The sequence below is a fragment of the Coregonus lavaretus genome, assembly GCF_964263955.1.
Source record: "Coregonus lavaretus genome assembly, chromosome: 25".
Taxonomy (NCBI): domain Eukaryota; kingdom Metazoa; phylum Chordata; class Actinopteri; order Salmoniformes; family Salmonidae; genus Coregonus; species Coregonus lavaretus.
The window spans coordinates 9,458,831-9,480,792 of record NC_140012.1 but is presented as its reverse complement, the minus strand read 5'-3'; the positions used below and the strand labels follow the sequence as shown (position 1 = coordinate 9,480,792).

The 21,962-nt window shown below is 41.0% G+C and overlaps 1 long non-coding RNA gene across 1 annotated transcript; it reads left to right on the top strand.

Annotated features, from left to right (window-relative positions):
* Window positions 1–6,282: 6,282 nt before the first annotated feature.
* Window positions 6,283–8,717, top strand: LOC311100611. The gene is made up of 4 exons (XR_014609841.1): window positions 6,283–6,408; window positions 7,182–7,256; window positions 7,349–7,529; window positions 7,758–8,717. It is a non-coding gene; the product is annotated as an uncharacterized lncRNA (long non-coding RNA).
* Window positions 8,718–21,962: the final 13,245 nt, after the last annotated feature.

Genomic DNA, 21,962 nt, shown 5'->3' with positions numbered 1-21,962 from the left:
TTGACCTTATGGGGTATTGTATGTAGGCCAGTGACACAAAGTCTCAATTTAATCCATTTTAAATTCAGGCTGTAACATATTTTTTTTTTTAAGTGAAGGGGTGTGAATGCTTTCTGAAGGCACTGTATTTGCCCCCTTTCTGATTTCCCCCATTTCTGTATATTTCTGACACTGTATGTTATCAGATCTTCAACTTAAACCTAATATTAGATAACCTGAGTGAATAAATAACACAAAATGTTGATACTTCTTTCACTTATTTAATTAAAGGTTATTCAACACCCAATGCCCCTGTGTGAAAAAGTAATTGCCCCCTTACACTCAATAAATAAATAAATAAAAATAAAAATATTAGTCACATGGGCCGAATACAACAGGTGTAAACATTACCATGAAATGCTTACTTACGAGCCATTAAACAACAATGCAGAGTTTTTAAAAAGTACGAACAAATATCTAAATAAACAAAAGGAAAAATAGTAAACCAATAAAAATAACTATAACGAGGCTATATACAAGGGGTACCGGTACCGAGTCAATGTGCAGGGGTACAGGGTAGTCAAGGTAATTGAGGTAATACACTACATGACTAAGAGTATGTGGACACCAGCTCATCGAACATCTCATTTCAAAATCATTGGCATTAATATGGAGTTGGTCCCCTTTTGCTGCTATAACAGCCTCCACTCTTCTGGGAAGGCTTTCCACTGGATGTTGGAACATTGCTGCGGGGACTTGCTTCCATTCAGCCACAAGAGCATTAGTGAGGTCGGGCACTGATGTTGTGCGATTAGGCCTGGCTCGCAGTCAGCATGCCAATTCATTCCAAAGGTGTTCGATGGGGTTGAGGTCAGGGCTCTGTGCAGGCAAGTCAAGTTATTCTACACCGATCTCAACAAACCATTTCTGTATGGACCTCACTTTGTGCACGAGGGTATTGTCATGCTAAAACAGGAAAGGGCCTTCCCCAAACTGTTGCCACAAAGTTGGAAGCACAGAATCGTCTAGAATGTAATTGTATGCTGTAACATTAAGATTTCCTTTCACTGGAACTAAGGGGCCTAGCCCGAACCATGAAAAACAGCCCCAGACCATTATTCCTCCTCCACCAAACTTTACAGTTGGCACTATGCATTGGGGCAGGTAGCGTTCTCCTGGCATCCGCCAAACACAGATTTATCAGTCAGACTGCCAGATTGTGAACTGTGATTCATCACTCCAGAGAACATGTTTCCACTGCTCCAGAGTCCAATGGCGGCGAGCTTTACACCACTCCAGCCGATCCTTGGCATTGTGTGCAGCTGCTCGGCCATGGAAACCTATTTCATGAAGCTCCCGACTAACAGTTCTTGTGCTGACGTTGCTTCCAGAGGCAGTTTGGAACTCGGTAGTGAGTGTTGCAACCGAGGACAGACGATTTTTACGCGCTACGCGCTTCAGCACTTGGTGGTCCCGTTCTGTGAGCTTGGGTGGCCTACCACTTCTTGGCTGAGTTGTTCTTGCTCCTAGACGTTTCCACTTCACAATACATTCCACGAACTGACTTGGAAAGGTGGCATCCTATGACGGTGCCACGTTGAAAGTCACTGAGCTCTTCAGTAAGGCCATTCTACTGCCAATGTTTGTCTATGGAGATTGCATGGCTGTGTGTTCGATTTTATACACCTGTCAGCAACGGGTGTGGCTGAAATAGACGAATCCAGTAATTTGAAGGGGTGTTCACATACTTTTGTATATATAGTGTATGTACATGTAGGTAGGGGTAAAGTGACTATGCATAGATAATAAACAGAGAGTAGCAGCAGCGAATGTGAAGAGTGTGAAGGAATGTGTGTGTGTGTGTGTTGGAGTGTCAGTGTAGAATGTGTGAGTGTGTGGTTAGAGTCCAGTGAGTGTACATCGAGCATGTGCAAGAGAGTCAGTGCAAAAAAATAAGAATAAATACAAATAAAATAAGGGGGTCAATGTAAATAGTCTGGGTAGCCATTTGATTAACTGTTCAGCAGTCTTATGGCTTGGAGGGTAGAAGCTATTAAGGAGCTTTTTGGTCCCAGACTTGGCGCTCCGGTACCGCTTGCCGTGCGGTAGCGGAGAGAAAAGTCTATGACTTGGGTGGCCGGAGTCTTTGACAATTTTTAGGGCCTTGCTCTGACACCGCCTGGTATAGAGGTCCTGGATGGCAGGGAGCTCGGCTCAGTGAGTTGCCATACCAAGTGGTGATGCAGCCAGTCAAGATGCTGTCAATGGTGGACGATGTGAATGGGGGCGTGCTCGGCCCTCTTTCTCCTATAGTCCACGATCAGCTCCTTTGTCTTGCTCACGTTGAGGGAGAGGTTGTTGTCTTAGTCCTGTATTGACGCTTTTGCCTGTTTTATGGTTCGTAGGTGGGTGTAGTGGGATTTCTTATAATTGTCCGGATTAGTGTCCCGCTCCTTTAAAGCCTTTAGCTCAGTGCGGATTTGGCCTGTAATCCATGGCTTCTGGTTGGGTTATGTATGTACGGTCACTGTGGGGACGACGTCGCCGGTGACTGATGTGGTAAACTCCAAAATGCCATCGGATGAATCCTGGAACATTTTCCAGTCTGTGCTAGAGAAAGAGTCCTGTAGCTTAGCATCCGCTTCATCGGACCACTTCCATATTGAGTGTGTCACTGGTACTTCCTGTTGGAGATTTTGCTTTTAAGCAGGAATCAGGAAGATAGAGTTATGGTCAGATTTGCCAAATAGAGGGTGAAGGAGAGCTTTGTATGTGTCTCTGTGTGTGGAGTAAAGGTGATCTAGAGTTGTTTTGCCTCTAGGTGCACAGGTGACATGCTGGTAGAAATGAGGTAAAACGGATTCAGTTTTCCTGTATTAAACTCACCGGCCACTAGGATTGCCGCCTCTGGATGACCATTTTCTTGTTTGCTTATGGCCCTTTACAGCTCGTTAAGTGCGGACTTAGTTACAGTATCGGTTTGGGATGGTAAAAAGACAGCTACGAAAACTTTATTGGTAAATAGTATGGTCTACAGCCACAGGTATTCTAACTCAGGCAAGCAGAACCTTGAGACTTCCTTAATATTAGAGATCGTGCACCAGCTGTTGTTAACAAAGAAACACACCACCACCTTACCGGACTCTGCCGCTCTGTCCTACCGATGCATAGAAAAACCAGCCAGATGTATATTATCCATGTCCTTGTTCAGCCATGACTCCGAGAAGCATAGTATATTATGCAACAAAAAAATTAAGGGGGTCAATGTAAATAGTCCGGGTAGCCATTTGATTAACTGTTCAGAAGTCTTATGGCTTGGGGGTAGAAGCTGTTTAGGGGCATTTTGGTCCCCGTCTTGGTGCTCCAGTACCGCTTGCTGTACAGAGAACAGTCTATGACTTGGGTAATGTCTGGCGAAAACCAACACTGCATTCCACAGTAAAAACCTCATACCACCGGTCAAGCATGGTGGTGGTGGTGTGATGGTTTGGGGATGCTTTGCTGCCTCAGGACCTGGATGACTTGCCATTATTGAAAGATCCCTGAATTCTGCTCTGTATCGGAGAATTCTAAAGGAGAATGTCAGGCTCATCCATCCATGAGCTGAAGCTGAAGCGCAGCTGGGTCATGCAGCAAGACGATTATCCAAAACACACAAGCAAGTCTCCATCAGAATGGCGGAAAAGCAACAAATGTAAAGTTCTGGAATGGCCTGGTCAAAGTCCAGACCTAAACCCGATTGAGATGTTGTTGTAGCAGGACCTGAAGCGAGCAGTTTATGCTCAAAAACCAACAAATTACGCTGAGTTAAAGAGTGGGCCAAAATTCCTCCACAGGGATATGAGAGACTGATCAACAACTACAAGAAGCGTTTGGTTGCAGTCATTGTAGCTAAAAGGTGGCACAACCAGTTATTGAGTGTAAGGTGTCAATTACTTTTTCACACAGGGGCACTGGGTGTTGCATAACTTTGTTTATTATTTACTCAGGTTCCCTTTATCTAATATTAGGTTTTGGTTGAAGATCTGATAACATTCAGTGTCCAAAATATGCAGAAATAGAGAAATTCAGAAAGGGGGCAAATACATTTTTATGGCACTGTACATCTGGTGTATTAAAAGCAATTATTTCAATTGTCGTCGAAACATTGTCTTATTTACACGAAGATTGACCATGAAGATTGTGGGATTTTTGGGTGATCCAGTTTTCAGCTAAAATTGCCTGCAGTACCGCAGTCGGCCTTGAATGTCCATAGCTTCAATGAGATGGGACAGTCGTTCTCCCCTGGTTAAATCCCTGGCCCTGGCCCTGCTTGCTCTATATTTTCCAGTTAGAGTTGTAGTGCCACAATGACAGGCTGGTAAAAAAAAACATCCTCCATCTCCCTGGTTGAACATCTGTCTCCATGGTGCTGACTCCTCCATTGCTGGCTATGACACCTCCAGATGGAGAGCCCGGTGGGAGCTCTGAGGTATTACCTAGCAAGAGAACAGGAATGACACCTCTGGGTCTCTCACTTGTATTCCCTTCCCTGTTCCCTGGATCTGTCTCTATATCTACTGCCATCCCCTCCAAAGGCCCCATTGTGACTGTCAGGGTAGAGAAAAGATACATGTCAACTAACCTGACATATTCTATTTTTTAACATTGACGCTCAGTGTAAAGTTTACACTGAAACAGTAATTGGTTGAAAATCTACAACCCAATCTCCAAATAAAACGCCAACCTGTGGCGTAACTGCAGCAACAAAATGACCATGTGGTGCCGTATCTTAGCTGTTAGTCAAACTCTGCAAAAGTTAAACTAAAATGTAAGATTAGGCATTCATTCTGAATGGTTAAGGTTAGGGTTAAGGTTAGGGATAGGGTTAAACGTAAGACTCGCACACATCCCACCGAATGTGGAGCTAGCTTTCATCTGCTGATCATTCAGCGCGCTGTATTTTAGGGACCACCCACTGTAGACGCCTGACTGCTGATTCTACATGTAAAACCAGTTCGCACTCGGTTCACAAATTAAGTTCAGCGGTGCTAAGTACTGTCGACCAGCAAACACTAGTGGTGTATCTGATTCCGTAAGTTTAGGCATTAATTCTGAGTGGTTAAGTTAAGGGTTAAAGTTTGAGAAAGGCTTGAGGAGCGACTGCCCCGAAAAACCAACTAATCCCTTTGAAAACGGCCTATGTGGCATTGATATGATTCAGAACCTAGAGCTGCCCGCCTGGCCAAACTGAGCAATCGGGGGAGAAGGGCCTTGGTCAGGGAGGTGAGCAAGAACCTGATGGTCACTCTGACAGAGCTCCAGAGTTCCTCTGTGGAGATGGGAGAATCTTCCAGAAGGACAACCATCTCTGCAGCACTCCACCAATCAGGCCTTTATGGTAGAGTGGCCAGATGGAAGCCACTCCTCAGTAAAAGGCACATGACAGCCCGCTTGGGGTTTGCCAAAGGGCACCTAAAGGACTCTCAGACCATGAGAAACAATATTCTCTGGTCTGATGAAACCAAGATTGAACTCTTTGGCCTGAATGCCAAGTGTCTCGTCTGGAGGAAACCTGCCACCATCCCTACGGTGAAGCATGGTGGTGGCAGCATCATGCTGTGGGGATGTTTTTCAGCGGCAGGGACTGGGAGACTAGTCAGGATCGAGGGAAAGTACAGAGAGATCCTTGATGAAAACCTGCTCCAGAGCGCTCAGGACCTCTGACTGGGACCTTCCAACAGGACAACGACCCTAAGCACACAGCCAAGACAACGCAGAAGTGGCTTCGGGACAAGTCTCTGAATGTCCTTGAGTGGCCCAGCCAGAGCCCGGACTTGAACTCGGTCTAACATCTCTGGAGAGAATGGGAGAATGTCCCCAAATACAGGTGTGCCAAGCTTGTAGCGTCATACCCAAAATGTCGAGGCTGTAATCGCTGCCGAAGGTTCTTCAACAAAGTACTTAGTAAAGGGTCTGAATATTTATGTAAATGTGATATTACAGTTGTTGTTTTTATAAATTAGCAAATTTTTCTAAAAACCTGTTTTTGCTTTTGTCATTATGGGGTATTGTGTGTAGATTGATGAGGGGGGGAAACAATGTAATTCGTTTTAGAATAAGGCTGTAACGTAACAGCTGAAAAGTCAATGGGTCTGAATACTTTCCAAATGCACTGTATGTCAACAAATCATGCCCCCTTTTGCCAAGCTCCAAATGCAAATCACCCTTCCGCCCATTTTGCTTCCCTTCATGGAATGGGGCCCTGTCGTTTCATCACCCTCAACGCGTTCAAAGGATCACGGCCTGAGACTGAAAAGCCTTATACGGATTGACCATGCAATGCAGGCTTCCAGCAGGATGCACAGCCAACAACTATGGTTTGCATGCGCTGCTGAAGGACCCGATCATGCGGAATAGGTGGTTGGAGTTCGTTGGTCCCAAGTGGTGGTGAGTATACCGGTAGCTAGACCATAGACTGCTTGTTATGTATCTGGTTATGTATATTTTGATTATCATTACCACTAACATCACTAGCATAGCTGACGCTAGCTAGCTAGCTACCAATTTGCTAGCTAGCTGGTTAATGTTAGCCTACCTCAATAGAACTCGGATATGGCTTGGAAACACGATAACATTTCAAAAGAAGGCAAATAATTAGTAGGAAAACCTTTTGTCATGCAGTATAACTTTAGCCAGCTATCTAAGATTGAGGGGACTGCCGTATTAGCATTGCTAGCAATTTTTTTAACAAACTTTGATAGTAACAGTAATGGCAACATTGCCATCTCTCTAAAGTAAATTTGACGACATCATAATATGTCAAAGTTGTTTCCTACTAATTATTTGCCTACTTTAGCAATGAAATCGTATTTCCATGGCACTCTATGTTAGGGTCATTTAGATTAAACAGCCACATTAGCCTGTGAAGTGCAACCCATGTCTAGGGCACAAATACATATTGGATTCAGCTATGGTGGTACTATCGAACTCATGTCTGACTACAACACTGTACTAACTAGCAGCAACAAACTCAAACCAACCCAGGGACATAGCAAAATATGTCACAGTTGGTTGCATATTACTGGCCTGAATCTAATCCAATCTGGAGTCAGCCAGTCTACATCCGTAAAGCACAGAATTAGCTTCCAACTGAGATTATGTTATTTGTCTAGTTATGTTTATAATTGAGGGATGATGACAATCCTTTGTTTTTCTGTTAGACAAAATGCACAGTTGGGTGCCAGACTGATCCCGAGGTTATGAACAGATGCCGGGACCTACCAGAAGGAGCAAAAGTGGGTATCGTAACATGTCCAGCAATGTGATTGCAATGGTTTAGCAACCTCCAAAAATAATTTATTTCGCTGTTCACTTGATATTTTCACAGAATGTCAGGCAAGACCTCCGAATAAAAGTGTGTCATGCGACACAAGTACCCTTGTGACACCTCCTCCCATGTTGCCAGAGTCTCCCTCGACTCCTATGAAAAGGACAGGCCATCATGAGGCCTCTGATAGTGTCCCGAGTTACTGCCCTGATGACACAGACAGCTTCATCAACAATGACAGGTAATGTGTGTTATGTGAAAAGTTGTATTAAAAAATACCCGGCTTGATAAAGTAAACTAATTCCCCGGCCAAGCAGATACAACTAGTAGTAATTTTGGTTGTGAAGTGCATTTAGAACAAAATGCAATTTACATTTACATTTACATTTAAGTCATTTAGCAGACGCTCTTATCCAGAGCGACTTACAATTGACAGGCAAGTAGTAAATTTTGTATCACCCTGTCACAGGCCTTCCCCAGTCAACACCACCTAATAAGGTTGCCTGCTGCGTTTGTTCGAGAGAGCAGCTTAGAGAAGACCAGTAGGGGACCCTCATCGGCATCATGCAGACATGCCCTCGCTATTGGCACGTATCCGGCCAACAACCTTCACCTGTCAGCGGCAACAGCTTTCACAGGCTAATCATAACCACCATTGGTAATGTAATCAGTGCTCTCTGTGTGTGTAAGTGTTCATTTTGGCACTCTTTTTTTTTATTTAGTCCAGTCTTAGACATTTTGACAAAAATATAATTGCCTTTTTTCACATTCCTAATTCCTAAGTCGCATCATTGCCATTGTTATCAACATTCCACAGATGCTGCAGCCACATTGATGTCCAAAAGTAGAACGGAGGTGTAGTCGAGTCCAAATCGAGTCCCAAGTCCCCTGTGCTCGAGTCCAAGTCACCAATGGTCGAGTCACGAGTTGAGTCACGAGTCCATATGGCTGAAGTCCGAGTCCCAGTGCTCGAGTCCTGGTCCAAGTGCTCAAGTCTGAGTCCCTGGGTCCACATTAACTCAGAATAAAGTTATTTACCTAATCAGATATAGCGTAGTGGCAAGAGGAATTTAGTCAATCAATTGATTTCTATCCCTTTTCCTTTCTGTGCCACCAAATGTTTGCATAGACGCTACTGGTAATGTTACCAGGACCACGTTCAGTTGAAAAACGTTCTCGAAACGTTGCAGATAGAAAATCCATGAATAGAGCCGACGTTATTCCTTATTCAACATGTCAGAGAGGCATGTTTGTTCTACATAGCATATTTCTATCTGAACGTTCCAAAAGGTTGTGTCCTGCACCCCAAGTTGTTAGCTATAGCTAACTAATGAGGTAACATGACTGAACAGGGTGTAGCCTAAACAAATGGTTAACGGTCCGGTCCGCAAGTAGCCTAGTTTTAGAATGGCCCGCAATGTACTTTATCAATGTAAAATACGGTCCACCAATGCACGATAGAAAGAAAAAAACGTACCGCCGGTATTAGGCCTATAATGTATTTTGAACGGTAGCCTTACGGCTAGAGTCAAGCCATTTTCTCTGAGGACAAAAGGGAGACTTGGCTACAGAAACTGTAGGCCTACATGAAATGCAGTGGGAAACGTGGGAGGGTTGAGCGAGACTACAAATTCGAAGACAGACAATTTTTCTATAGCCTACTCAAGGGAGAGAAAAACATATAGCTAGACTGTTGTTTTAGTATTAAGCTCAATGCTACGATTGTAATACATTTCGTAAAGCATCTTGTGTTAAGTAGGCAAAGGGTAGCTAATTAGAAGGCTGGTGGTGACTGATTAGCTAAGGTGAAGCAAGGGGGTCGTCTGCACGATGTCATGACGTGCCTTTCATTATTATGATGACTATTATTTATCGAATAATTACCTACTATGATTAATTGTTACTAGATTAAATTAATCATGTAACAATTAACTCATTAGGAATTTGAGGCACCACAGGAAAAGTTGTTTAACAAGTTACCGATTCCCAAATTAACTCTAAAGATATCTAGATATCTCTTATCATTTAAGTCATTTATTAATCATTTACCTCATATCAGTCTCATTCAGAAAGTCGTAGGCTCTTTAAGTCTGCACGAACGGGTCTTTAAGTCGTAGGCTCTTTAAGTCTAACGGGTCTTACTGATCATTCCGTACCACACAAATTGATTTAATTATTTATTTACTAACTAATTAAAAATGATAACACAAGATACAAACACATACACGGTATAGGTAGGGATTATAAACTTTAATACAATATGACACTTGTTACAAAAGATGGCGAGTTAAAGAGAGAGAGAAACACTTGGATACACATGGACTTAAGCTCATTGTAATCCTAATACTGCAGCCCGTTTGGTAAGAAGTAATGCATGTATTTACGTGTTTGTCTTCGTTGTTTTCAGATGGCCTTTTAGATTTAAGGCTCAGATTGTCCACAAGAGGTCACAATGTCTTTCTTCTTAGTCGACTGTTTACTTTCACTCGTTCTGGAAGTGGTCTTCTGAGGACGGCTAATCAGCCGTGTCGATGATCCCCTGTGGGGTGATGAGAGCAGTGTAGTAGACGATGGTTTGAAAATATTAACAGGATGGTCCCACTTAAATTCACCTTCTTAGATACAGTACTTAGAACAGCTACTCAGCCGTAACATTGATTGTTAGTGGAGGCAACTTTGTCGTCTTCACCTCGTGTTGATTTTCAGGATCGGGACCAATATGGACAAAAGCTGCAGCTTGAGGGCCGTCTAGTCTGATCTGATCATTCTTATCTCAGTCTTTTATGCACTCTGGTAAAGAGGGGCGTTTCCGTCATACTGACACACTCTCTGAGCTCCCTCTGGCGTGGCTAGTTACGAGGCAAAAGTATTATCATCACTATGATTTTGTTAGAAAGCTAAAATCACATTCCTATCTTCACGAAAACATTGTCTTCCTCCTTGACATTTTCTACACAAGGTAAAGGAAGTAATCCTGATATACACAGTGTAAAAGCTCTTCAAGTCACAATGTTTTCGTTATAACGCCTTTATACTATTTGTAATGACAACACAAAATAGACATTAATTTTCCATATTCCATTAGTCATCATTCCCAATGTTTGGATGTTGAAATATATTGTCCCAAAGTTCATTGTTGGATGTTGAAGTTTTGGGGGCGGCAAAAGTCTCTGAAACAAAGGACATTCCTTTCACCATACTAGAGGGCCAGAGATAGGAGAATCTATCTCTAATTTATGGCAGTATTAAGGTGTCAAGCCGGCACAGCCCCTGTGGGTAAGATGGTCTGGTTGTTGTCGTCCATTTGCCAAGCTGATATGAGGCCTTTGATCCTCACCCAGGGAGACTTATGACAATGTGTATAATCGGAGGCAGAGCCCATCTGCCTGTCTGTCCACACTCATCGCTTGCTCCCAGCAGCTCACCAGGTGATGTAGGCTGTGTTTGCCGGTTGTGACGCGTCCTTCCCTCTGCTGAACAGAACTGTGGTGCGCATCTGTGCTGCTAATATTAATTGTGCTTATCACTGAAAAGCTCTCAATCTCTCCAAAAAACTTTTGTCCACTTGGTCGTCAGATTTTAGTCACAGAGATAATGTTGTCTCGTCTTGTTTTAGTCAACTGAAATGAAACTTAATTTTTGTTTTTAGTTATCATTTTTTCTGGGTCTATTTAGTTAGTTATAATCTCGTCAGTTGCCACTGAAAAATAGGTGTTTGATGAATATTTTAGTCACTATTGTTGTTGACGAAATTAACACTGGTGTGTGTGTCCGACCAGTATCTTTGATGATGGGCCAGGAGCTGATCTATGCTGCTATGCCCATCATTGGGGCTCTGGCAAAGACCTAACCTCCAGCCTCACCTCTTGCCTACTCACCAATGGTCGTCGATGGGGAGAACAAAATTAGGTAGGTTTAGTCTAACTTGTTCAAACTTATATGTTTGTGTCAGATATCACCTATCCTAACTGCCATTGGTAATAGAACAGTGGCTGTGTGCATGTGTTCACATATGCATGAGATGCAGAGAGACCTGTCACTCAACACATCCACAATGAGGTGATTGCTAATAATACAGTACAGCACATGGCAACACCCTTAGCAACACCCTTTTCATCCCATGTGTCACTGATGAACTCTGTCTCAACTCTGCCTATTTCTACAGATGGCCTGGAGATGCTTTTGCCAGACGACAGCCTGGAGAGACCATAATTGAATACGTTTATCTGACCTGTTCAAACTTCAACATAGTACCTGTTTGTGTGTCAGATACTACATATCCTAACTGCCATTGGTAACAGAACAGTGACTGTGTGTATGTGTTCACAGAAACATATATGAAGCCAGCACATGGAGACTTGCAAGATGGTGATGTCCAGACTGACAGACGGGATTGATACTGATGTCTCTGAATGGAGAGAGACTTGGCATTAAAACTTTACTAGACACAGTAATTGTTATTGAATTGAATGGTATCAGTCAATATGGGGAGGGAGAAACCCTGTGTATTCTGCACCAGGATCAGGGAACTCCTGCTGTATATACGGGACACCACACAGGAAGGTATGACAGATCTGACGTTTGCCAAGGTAGTTCCATTTCCACCAGACAAAATGCCGATGGGCACAGTATCTGTATCGGCTGGGAATGACAATGAAAGGTGAAAGGTGCATATTGTTATCTTAGCAGAACACTGCTTCTATGGTGTTATGTAAAGGGTTGTTTTTTCTACGTGGACCTGTTACTACATTTGAAAGTTATCAAAACACATAATTTCAGCAATTGCATTCTTCTCATATTACTCTGTAGGTTACTGACCTATTCAAAGCTTCCTCCGGCATCTCACCATACATCTGCCTGTAGTTATTGAACTCAACCTGCAGAAGGTTTGTTTGTTATGATTGAGTGGGGGGAAACAGCTGCGGACAAGGTTCTGACAGATGGGTGTGTCTTGGTGGTGGCAAGGACACACCCAAGAAACACCCACATCAAACCACACCCCCAAGCCAACTCACGTTTGGTTTCTGTCATGGCTGCCAGCATTTCTTCAGGAGCAAGTAAAAAAAAGTAGGCCAAATCTGCGGGTGCAATTCCCCTTTAAAACAAACAACAACAAAAAATATAGTACCTAGCACTGGGATTGAACATGCAACCCTATGAGCCGGAGTCTGAGGCTGGTCTGGGATTAAGGGTTAAAACCTCAAAGTCTAAGCCTTTGCAGGGGTTCTACTAAGCTAACATATGGAATTATTTTAAGATGGTCATAGTAGGGATCATTTAGCTATTTGATTTTTAAATGTAGAGCAAAACGAAAACCATCATGTTCGTGAGAATCTAATCTTTCCATAAAGTGGTCATATTAGTTTGTAGGCCAAACCGTTCGGACGCTACATACAATTGTGAGAATACCGATTTTCGGGATGTCTCATGGTCTGACAAACACCGCTGCAGCTCGGCCACCTTCCACCACAGATGCGGTAGGCCGCCATAGGCGGAGGTGGTGGATTGAGGTGCAGCCCATTTCTCTATTTTAAACAGGGATTTTTATATTATGTTAGGGGTGCGTCAATAGACTCTTAAGGATTAAGGTTTGGGAAAGGCTTAAAACAACAACAAAAAAGATGCAGAAATTGCTGTGCCATTTCCTGGTTGCAAAAATTAATATATTTGGCTTTTTTTCAGTTTGTGGCAGTAGTGTGGAGAATCATTGTACCATCTAAACAGCTGTGAAATATATTTTCCATAACCAAAAATATTGTATTTTCAGCTGTTTGAAGCTGGTGCACAAAACCAAAGTAAAAGATGCAAAAACTAAACTTAAGTAAAGGAAGCATAGAAATAGCACACCTAGAGCATATCTACCTCTTCTTGGACTTGCTTTCAATGAGAATGACAGATGTATAACAATTATTTCTATGTGAATTTGGTCAGGTCGCCAAGAACGTTACATATTGCAGCTTTAAGGGTTACGGTTTGGAAAAGGCTTAAAACAAAAACCAGTGCCTAGCACTGGGCTTAAACACCCCTCCACCATCCCCATCCACAATACCTTAGCAAGCCTCAAGAATACTATATAGTAATATGCGCTCACGTTGCCTCTAGGGGATGGAATAGCTTCCACATTTTGCCTGGTCCAAACGTGATCTGGTACCTGCAGAATCGGCATCTCCTGGCGTATTCAAGAAGAGAATGGGATGAAAATATATTAATGACCAATGCCAATTATTAGAAGAGAACGTAAAAACTCATGTAGATGTATTTCAAATCCTCATGGCTTGCCTGCTGACTGGCTGTTTCAATCAGTCTGAGGAGGGAAATGGGAGGAAGAGAGCTTGAAAAAGAGAGACAACGAGGGAGGAGAGGATGGCATGGGTTGTGGGCGGCAAGAGGCAATGAGGCAGATATGCCTTTTAATGGAATGATCATCATCTAGCACCAGTTCCATCTTTGTTAACAATTATTGGTAACATTTTGAAAGGAACTATGATGACTCTCCACTACAATTATTTAACAAGCCGTACAGTAGATTAAAAAATATCCGCTGCCATTTTTCAGTCTGGAATATTAAAGGCAAAGAAAAAGAAGAGAGGGAGACCTGCAGTTGACTCTTCGAAGCCATTCTGGTGTCCTGACAGATTGACTAGAGGCCTTCGTGAAGCCATTTGTGGGTGAACTTTGAATGAACCTCAGCTTTGGTGGAGAGGGCACTGACAGGCCAGTGCCGCTGGGGCAGGAACTGTGCAAACCTAACACCCAGTGTAAATATTGAGATTGCCTATACCATCCGGAGATGAAACAGGATTGTCAAGCCCTTGCACATTTTTAGGAAGAGATGTGGCCACAAAAAGCACACAAGGTTAAAATATAAATGTAGCTCTATAGTGGTGGTAGAAAATGATCCAAATATTTTCTAATGAACAATTATAATCAAAAGAGAACGTGGCAAGTGCGAGTGAGAAACTGTGCTAAATGTTTGTGGATCTCAGGGCATATGTTTTACAGTGGTAAATATGAAAATAAAAGCTTCCAAATGAAACGAACACCCCCACCTTTATGTTACGGTTTAATAAACCATTTATTTATATGTGGCAGCGCTGTCCACTCAGTAGTAGGCGTAGTGCTGTATTTCGGCCTTAGCTGAGCTCCTTTACATAGATTTTCCTTTGTACTGCCTCATTTTCGCCATTTGTTTGCCATGCATCCTTTAATAAAAATAGCCTTTATTCCAATGCATTGGAATTATCCGTTGATTTATCATTTTTATATTTTGTCAGTCAGCTGTTTAGAGCGCTAATTGCTTTGTTTTTCAGGTACTGGTGTTCTCCTTGCCATCTGTGGCCAGAAGTAGTAGACCATTTATTTAGCTTTATTATTTTTCTATCAATATTATTTTTCTTTCCTGGATCAGCTGATGATGGTCGACAATATCACTAGACACCAATGCGCATCCAATCCATCCAACAAGTAGGCTATACGTTAATGACAGTAGGCCTATAAGGTGACTCTTTCGGTTAGAAGAGGTTTAACGTTCGGTTAAAAGCATGTGATTTTGCAATGGCATTGTTTTGGATTTGTGTGCCCATTAGAACTGTTTTCACAGCGAAATGTATTATATATGCATAGTTACACTTACAGTGCATTTTCTGAGATCTCCAAGATCCATAATTTGTACAGGGTTTAAATTCAATGTTCTAATTCAATTGTTAAATGCTTAAGAATTACAAATAGCCTAACACTGTCATAAATGTCATCAATGTAAGGAAAGAAAGGTCGTGTTTTATGTAACAAGATCTGTGAAGACTCCTGGCATTAACTGATGAATTACGGACAACTGATGAACTAAGCTGTAAAACATTGTTTTGATTCAACTCATGTATTATATTTAATGTAGGTTACCTGTTCTGCGTGTGTTCATGTGTGTAAAATTGCCTCGGCTTAGAGGGTAGGCTACCGGCAGTGGTGTAGGCCTAGTGGAAGGTAAACGCAAGTAAGCCCCGTTTACCCACCCTTTTCAGAAAAAATGCATTGAAAGTATAGGGACCATTTACTTAATTTATTTTTAATCGCGACCAGCAATCAGAGTTTACCCACCAATTTTTTCCCCCCACTAGCCTACATCTACCAGTAGGCCTATTTGAAGTTCATGGTAATACACATTGTAGCCTGGTCTAGTAAGTTGACCGTGTGTGTTAGGGTGACCATCCCAGTTTCAGCCCCATTTCAGGTGTCCCAACTTTTCAGGCTACAAAAAAGGTCAATTTGTCAACAAGATGCATCAATTAATATAGGCCTAGTCAATGGCAATTGCTGAATGTCATTAGGCACACATTTTGGTGTTTTGTAACAGATTTCTATTTCCATTCATCAAATGCCTCGAGTATACATGCAGTTTGGATGCTGGAATTATTTTGGAGTGGAAGAACATGCACAGATAGCCTACTTTTTGAAGTGATTTGTTTGACAATCAGATGGAAATATCATGACTGGATGTGTTCATGCCACATTAAAAGGTCATTCATTTTGACCGTTGAAATTGTATTTTTATTAGTCCCATAAAAAATTCTCAATAGAGACCCCCGAATGTCATGGTGTAATTTGCAGTCTGGTAACACTTCTAGTGTGAAACCTTGCGCCCTGCAGTTTGTTATCATGTTTAGAACCCCTGGAGTTATTCGGAGGTGTAGAGGTCATTAGTAGCCACCCCATGTGTGGTGAAATACTCCTCATGTCACATTATGTAAAGAAAAAGGTTTGGTAAAACTCAACAGCAAAGAGAGACAGAACATTGTATGTTAGTTATAGTAAAAAAATATATATATGTATATTATATAGAAATCAATAATATGATATTGTCAATATGAGTTGCATTGCAAAGTAAATTATAGATTTTTCCATCTGGTTCCTAATTTCAAGAGTAGCCTGATTTAAAACAGTTTCACAAAACAGCTATATATTTTGCTTTCAAAATACTATTTGCATAAAAAGAACATCAAGAAGACGAAGTAGCTACTGTAGCTCAGTTGGTAGAGCATGGCGCTTGCAACGCCAGGGTTGTGGGTTCGATTCCCACGGGGGGCCAGTATGGAAAATGTATGTACTCACTAACTGTAAGTCGCTTTGGATAAGAGCGTCTGCTAAATGACTAAAATTAGAAAATTAGAATTAGAATTATTTCCATAGATTATATATTTTTGCACCATATCCTTATCGTCATACTTTATATCCTACTGTATTGGAACATTCCATTCACTCACAAATATGCAAATCAGCACAAATACAGACTTACATTTTCAAAACAAATATTTCATTTATTTTATTTCTCGCATAATTAGTTAAATCATAAAACGTATTGAATAGTGCAAACATTACACTAAATTGTTTGCAGAAATTAGTGCGACCTTAAACCTACCTGTAAAACCTGAGGTATCCTTGAAAATTTGACAAGCAAAGTGCAGCACCCTGAGTGCGGTATTTCAGATATTATTTGTAAAATGATTGCTTTTGGTCTTCGAGCTTGGTGACACATCAGGAGAAGATGAGGTGATCTCTACCACATCATTTGCCGGTGCTGCTGTGTTTACAAAAACCGTGCCAGCTTTCTCAAGCTTTTTCTGCTTCATCCTGCGGTTTTGGAGCCAGATTTTCACTTGAGTTTCCTTGAGCTCTTGAGTAGCTGCAACCTCCACTCGCCGAGCCCTGGTCAGGTACTTGTTGAAATGGGACTCCTTCTCGAGCTCTGTCAGCTGCTTTGTAGTGAAGTTGGTGCGGATTACATTCTGTTGGCCAGGGACTCCATATTGTGAAACTGTAAAAGTGAATGAATGGATGAAGGAACTGATTGAATAGATTGAATTTTAAATGAAGGAATGAAAACAGGAATAAACTATATAGACTTATTATGATTATGTGATGCTCGTGAGCTAGCATTTACTGCTAGTGAAGTTGCTAGGTAGCAGGTTAGCATAAACTAAATGACATGTAGAAACACATTCATAACCATTAAGGGGTAACTAGCCCCCGGGAGGAGTCGTCCCCAACATGCTCATCCAACATATTACTACTTTACTAAAGAAATATCTACATTTTTCTCTCAAAACAAGTGGATTATTTATCTTAAGGCTTTCCTACTTGTATATATATTTTTTACAACTTCATTAGAATATATCTACAACTTTTTCACAATTTCAAAAATTAGATCAATTTACCACAAAATCGTTTTGTTGAAATATCTCCAAAAGTTGTGATGACACAGAGGAAATGTTTTGTTCAGCAAGAACAGTGACAGCCAGGGAAAGTGTTGGGAAAATATATTGTGGTCTTTATGTGAATTACAGTGGGGGGGGGGGGGGGGTTATCCTCTACATTTTACATTTGAGTCATTTAGCAGACGCTCTTATCCAGAGCGACTTACATGAGCAATTAGGGTTAAGTGCCTTGCTTAAGGGCACATCGGCAGATTTTTCACCTAGTCGGCTCGGGGATTAGAACCAGCGACCTTTCGGTTACTGGAACAACGCTCTTACCCACTAAGCTACCTGCCGCCTCTACTACCCTACATTTTTTATGCACCAACATGGACACCACAAACATTGATTAGGCAGTGTCTCTGTTACATGTCCTCTAAAAATATATTTATTTTGTAATGTTTTCTATAAATTAACCTTTGTCATGACAGTGTTATTTCTGACCATGTCCCAGTAGATAACAAACCTGTTTTAGGGGGTTTCCTCTTAACTTTCATCCAGTCGAAAGGTTTTGAAGTTTGATCTACATTGCAATCAGCCGAATGCTTTTCACTACATTGGGAAGGAACTCATCTTCTTGCTGCCCCTGGTTCCCACTGCTAAAGTGAAGATACTGGCTGCAACTAACAGCCCATCGGACCCATAACTATCACTTGTTGCGCATGAATTGGAAGATGAGGACATGTAAACATGGTTTAAATTGTGGTATCCGGCCTTGCAATCAGCCGAATGCTTTTCACTACATTGGGAAGGAACTCATCTTCTTGCTGCCCCTGGTTCCCACTGCTAAAGTGAAGATAGGCCTACTGGCTGCAACTAACAGCCCATCGGACCCGTAACTATCACTTGTTGCGCATGAATTGGAAGATGAGGACATGTAAACATGGTTTAAATTGTGGTATCCGGCCTTGGCATTGAATATGTTCGTCCCCCGGTTATTACTTGTGTAATCTAAGTAAAAGGTTATCCTGTACTGTTATGGCAAACTGAATGAAGACGGATAATTGCTCTTCCCTGTGCCCTAGGTAGTATGTCAAAGCTGTAAAACTGCCTACCACGCTCATCTCACCTTAGTGACAGGCCATGTGACTCACTTTACGTCAATGGCAAGGCACCTATAGCAGTTTGTCAGGTCAGGATCATCCATCAAACGTCTGACATTTACATGACAAATGCTTAAATCAAACATGCCCATCAATTTGATAAGAACACGTCACAGAACTTCTGCAAAGACCTTGTCAGACTGAGGGAGAATGGTAAAGTCTTAAAAAATGAAAGATTTCGTTTCTCGATATTTTAGAGTTAGAAGCAATCGGTTGATTTGGATGGGCTATGTGATCGAAGTAGTCTATTAGCTGTGCTTTTTTACGAGTGTGCTAAGAATAGGCCTGTGTACATTTAGTGAACTGAAATGTTTCCATTGTCATTCATGCAGTTAACAAGATGATACAAGATTGGTGTATGATAGCCTACCATGTATTTATGAGAATTATGTTGCCCAATGTGCATAAGTAAAGCAGCTCATGTGAATTATTTTATTAACTCGGCGTGTTTTACTGGCTGAGAGCTAATTTTAGAGAGGAGTCTTGAATGCAATGATCAATCTTCCGCTCCTCTAAACGCTTGACAGCTGGTTCTTCAATTTGTTCGAGAGGGAACAAAGAAACTGCTAAATCATTGTGCCTTTTAGACTTTTAACCATTTATTATTGCATACAATTTTCACCAGACTATACTTAATGTGGCCTATTTCATTTGACATATTTGAACATATTTTTCATATATTTTACTCTAACTAGACACATTTAGCCGATTTATAGGTAGGGCCTGCTCTTTTTTTAAAAACAATATGTGTTTAAAAAAACAAGTGCTGTAGAAAGTCTGAACAACAAATGCATTTTTATTCAACAATACGACAATTCTTCGTCAGCATATAGCCTACAGGCACTTGATAGGGTATATAAAAGGATATCACAATTAAATTACATTTTGAAGAACATTGATTGATTCATCTGTCCCTCGAGTATAAGAGTCATGTCTGTAAACACTAAGCCCTGCAGCTCAGTTGGTAGAGCATGGCGCTTGCAACGCCAGGGTTGTGGGTTCGTTTCCCAGTGTGAAAAATGTATGCACGCACTAAAACTGTAAGTCGCTCTGGATAAGAGCGTCTACTAAATAACTAAAATGTAAATGTAATAAAAAATGTCAGTCTTACAGAATAACAAATAACAAAATCGCATAAATTAATAAATAGCCTATAAATAACACAAAATAACATTGTAATAAATATGTTTCTAATATTCCAATGCATGCCTGCTCCAATTATATAAGTATCCCATGTCAAGTCTAGTACAAAAACATAAGTTAGAAACGTTTTTGCTTGATATTGATTTACATTTGAACTACATTTGATGTTTTACATTAACCGGTGTTTTCACATAATTCGATAAGAAACTAGTAAAATAGTATAAATAGAGAACTGTCCAACAGGATCAATAACCTGCAGGTGCTGCATGCATTTCGATATTGCGAGTAATCGGCCTTTGCGCAAAAAAAATAGTTTAATTGCACAACCTGAAGTTTGGATTCCATCAACTAATGATCTGATTATGGTAAATTGACATATTGATTCCATGTGCTATAAATGAGTCAGTTTAAGAGCACGCTTGATTCTTTCTTGAGAATAATTATGCCCCAACAGGTATGGTGTTTGGATCACAGTGTATGTTTAGGATGTTGTTGACTTGATGTCATCTGTGCAGTATTATTACACACGTTATTTATCCCATATGCAGTGAATGGCAAGTTCAGGTCAACATAAACAGGGCCATCTTGAGCATTATGAATAAAATACTATAATTGTCCTGCATACTGCATGGAGCATATTCTGATGTTGTGTTGCCATATTTCTGTTGGGCTTTCACTGACATAATCTTTTTGTTGAAGCTTTGAACTCTTAAATTGAACTAAATGTAATCTACTTAATCCACAAAATAATTATTTATCATGAGAGGGCCATAAACAATAACTAGTAATGCTGCATACTCCAAGAAATTTCAAATCTTACCTTTCTGGTAAAAACAGTTATAAATGGCTGAGGTGTAGTCACTTTTGAGGACAAGGTCAAGTACACAGTACAACTATGATAAAAATGTGAAAACATGAAATATGAAACAGTATTTCCTATTCAACAAAACTGTATAAGGCTTCACATATTTTTTCTAAATATAGTAAAATCAATTTATAAAACTACTAACCATAAGATTTCACCTTCCTTATAACTGTAAAATACATATTTGTATATTTAAGAGTTAAGAGAAAATGTGCATATTTTCTAAAGGTCTCTCTTTATCATAACGTCTGCTGCCCCCATTGCTGTGAACGTCTCAAAGAGCTCTAGCTTAGTTTACTGAACTCCTTAGGAACGCCTTTCATCTCATATTCATCTTGTCCATCCATGACAAACAGAAAGTGGTTTTGTTTAAAATCGATTAATTATTTTAGATTACTGGCTATAACTCGATCTCTGAATGTGCTACAGCAACGACACCACTCTCTCCTTCTGCCTTACGATGTACGGATTCCAGGCATGTTGTTAGTGGCTGTGACATATGGTTCAGCCCGGAGTTGATGAACAGTCGGAAGAGCAAATGAAATGGTAGGAGGGACATCCCAGCTTCAAGTGGTGTCAGATTTCACATCCTGCTTCATACAGGCAGAATATACATACTCCTGTGTCCGTGAGAAACAGGGCTACAGCTCAATGCAAGCCATTTCGATCTATGGTGTCCCCATATCGATTTATAAGCAGAAATGTCAGTTGGAACCGGTACCAGAACCAAGCAGGTCCCCTAAACAGGGGACTTTACATCAAATAGCTTTTAAAAGTGCAATATGCAGATATCACTCTGCCCTTTCAAGGTTGCTAAACTTCTAATAGTTCCCCAAATTTCAGTTTATGTGACAAAACAAGCAATGCATAGTGTAGAGAATCATTGTACCATCTAAACCACTGTGAAATATAGAGTCAATAATCCAAAATATTGTATTTTCAGCTGGTGTACAAAACCTAAAGTAAAAAAATGCAAAAACGAAACTTAAGAACGGGAAGCATAGAAATAGTGCAAATAGAACAGATCTACTGCTTCTTAGACTTGCTGTCATGAGAATGACAGATCTATAGCTCATATTTCTATGTGAATTTGGTTGGTCACCCAAAAAGTTACATATTGCACCTTTAAAGGAGGCTGGGAAACAGCGTCATAATCATCATCATCACCCATTGCATTAATATAACGAAGGCTGGTAAGAGTTTCTGGGCTACCTGATGAAGAGCACAGTCCCTTAAACCTTTCATCTTTCTTGTACTTCATTCTCCGATTTTGAAACCAAATCTTGATCTGCCTTTCCTTTAAATTGAGTTGGTTAGGC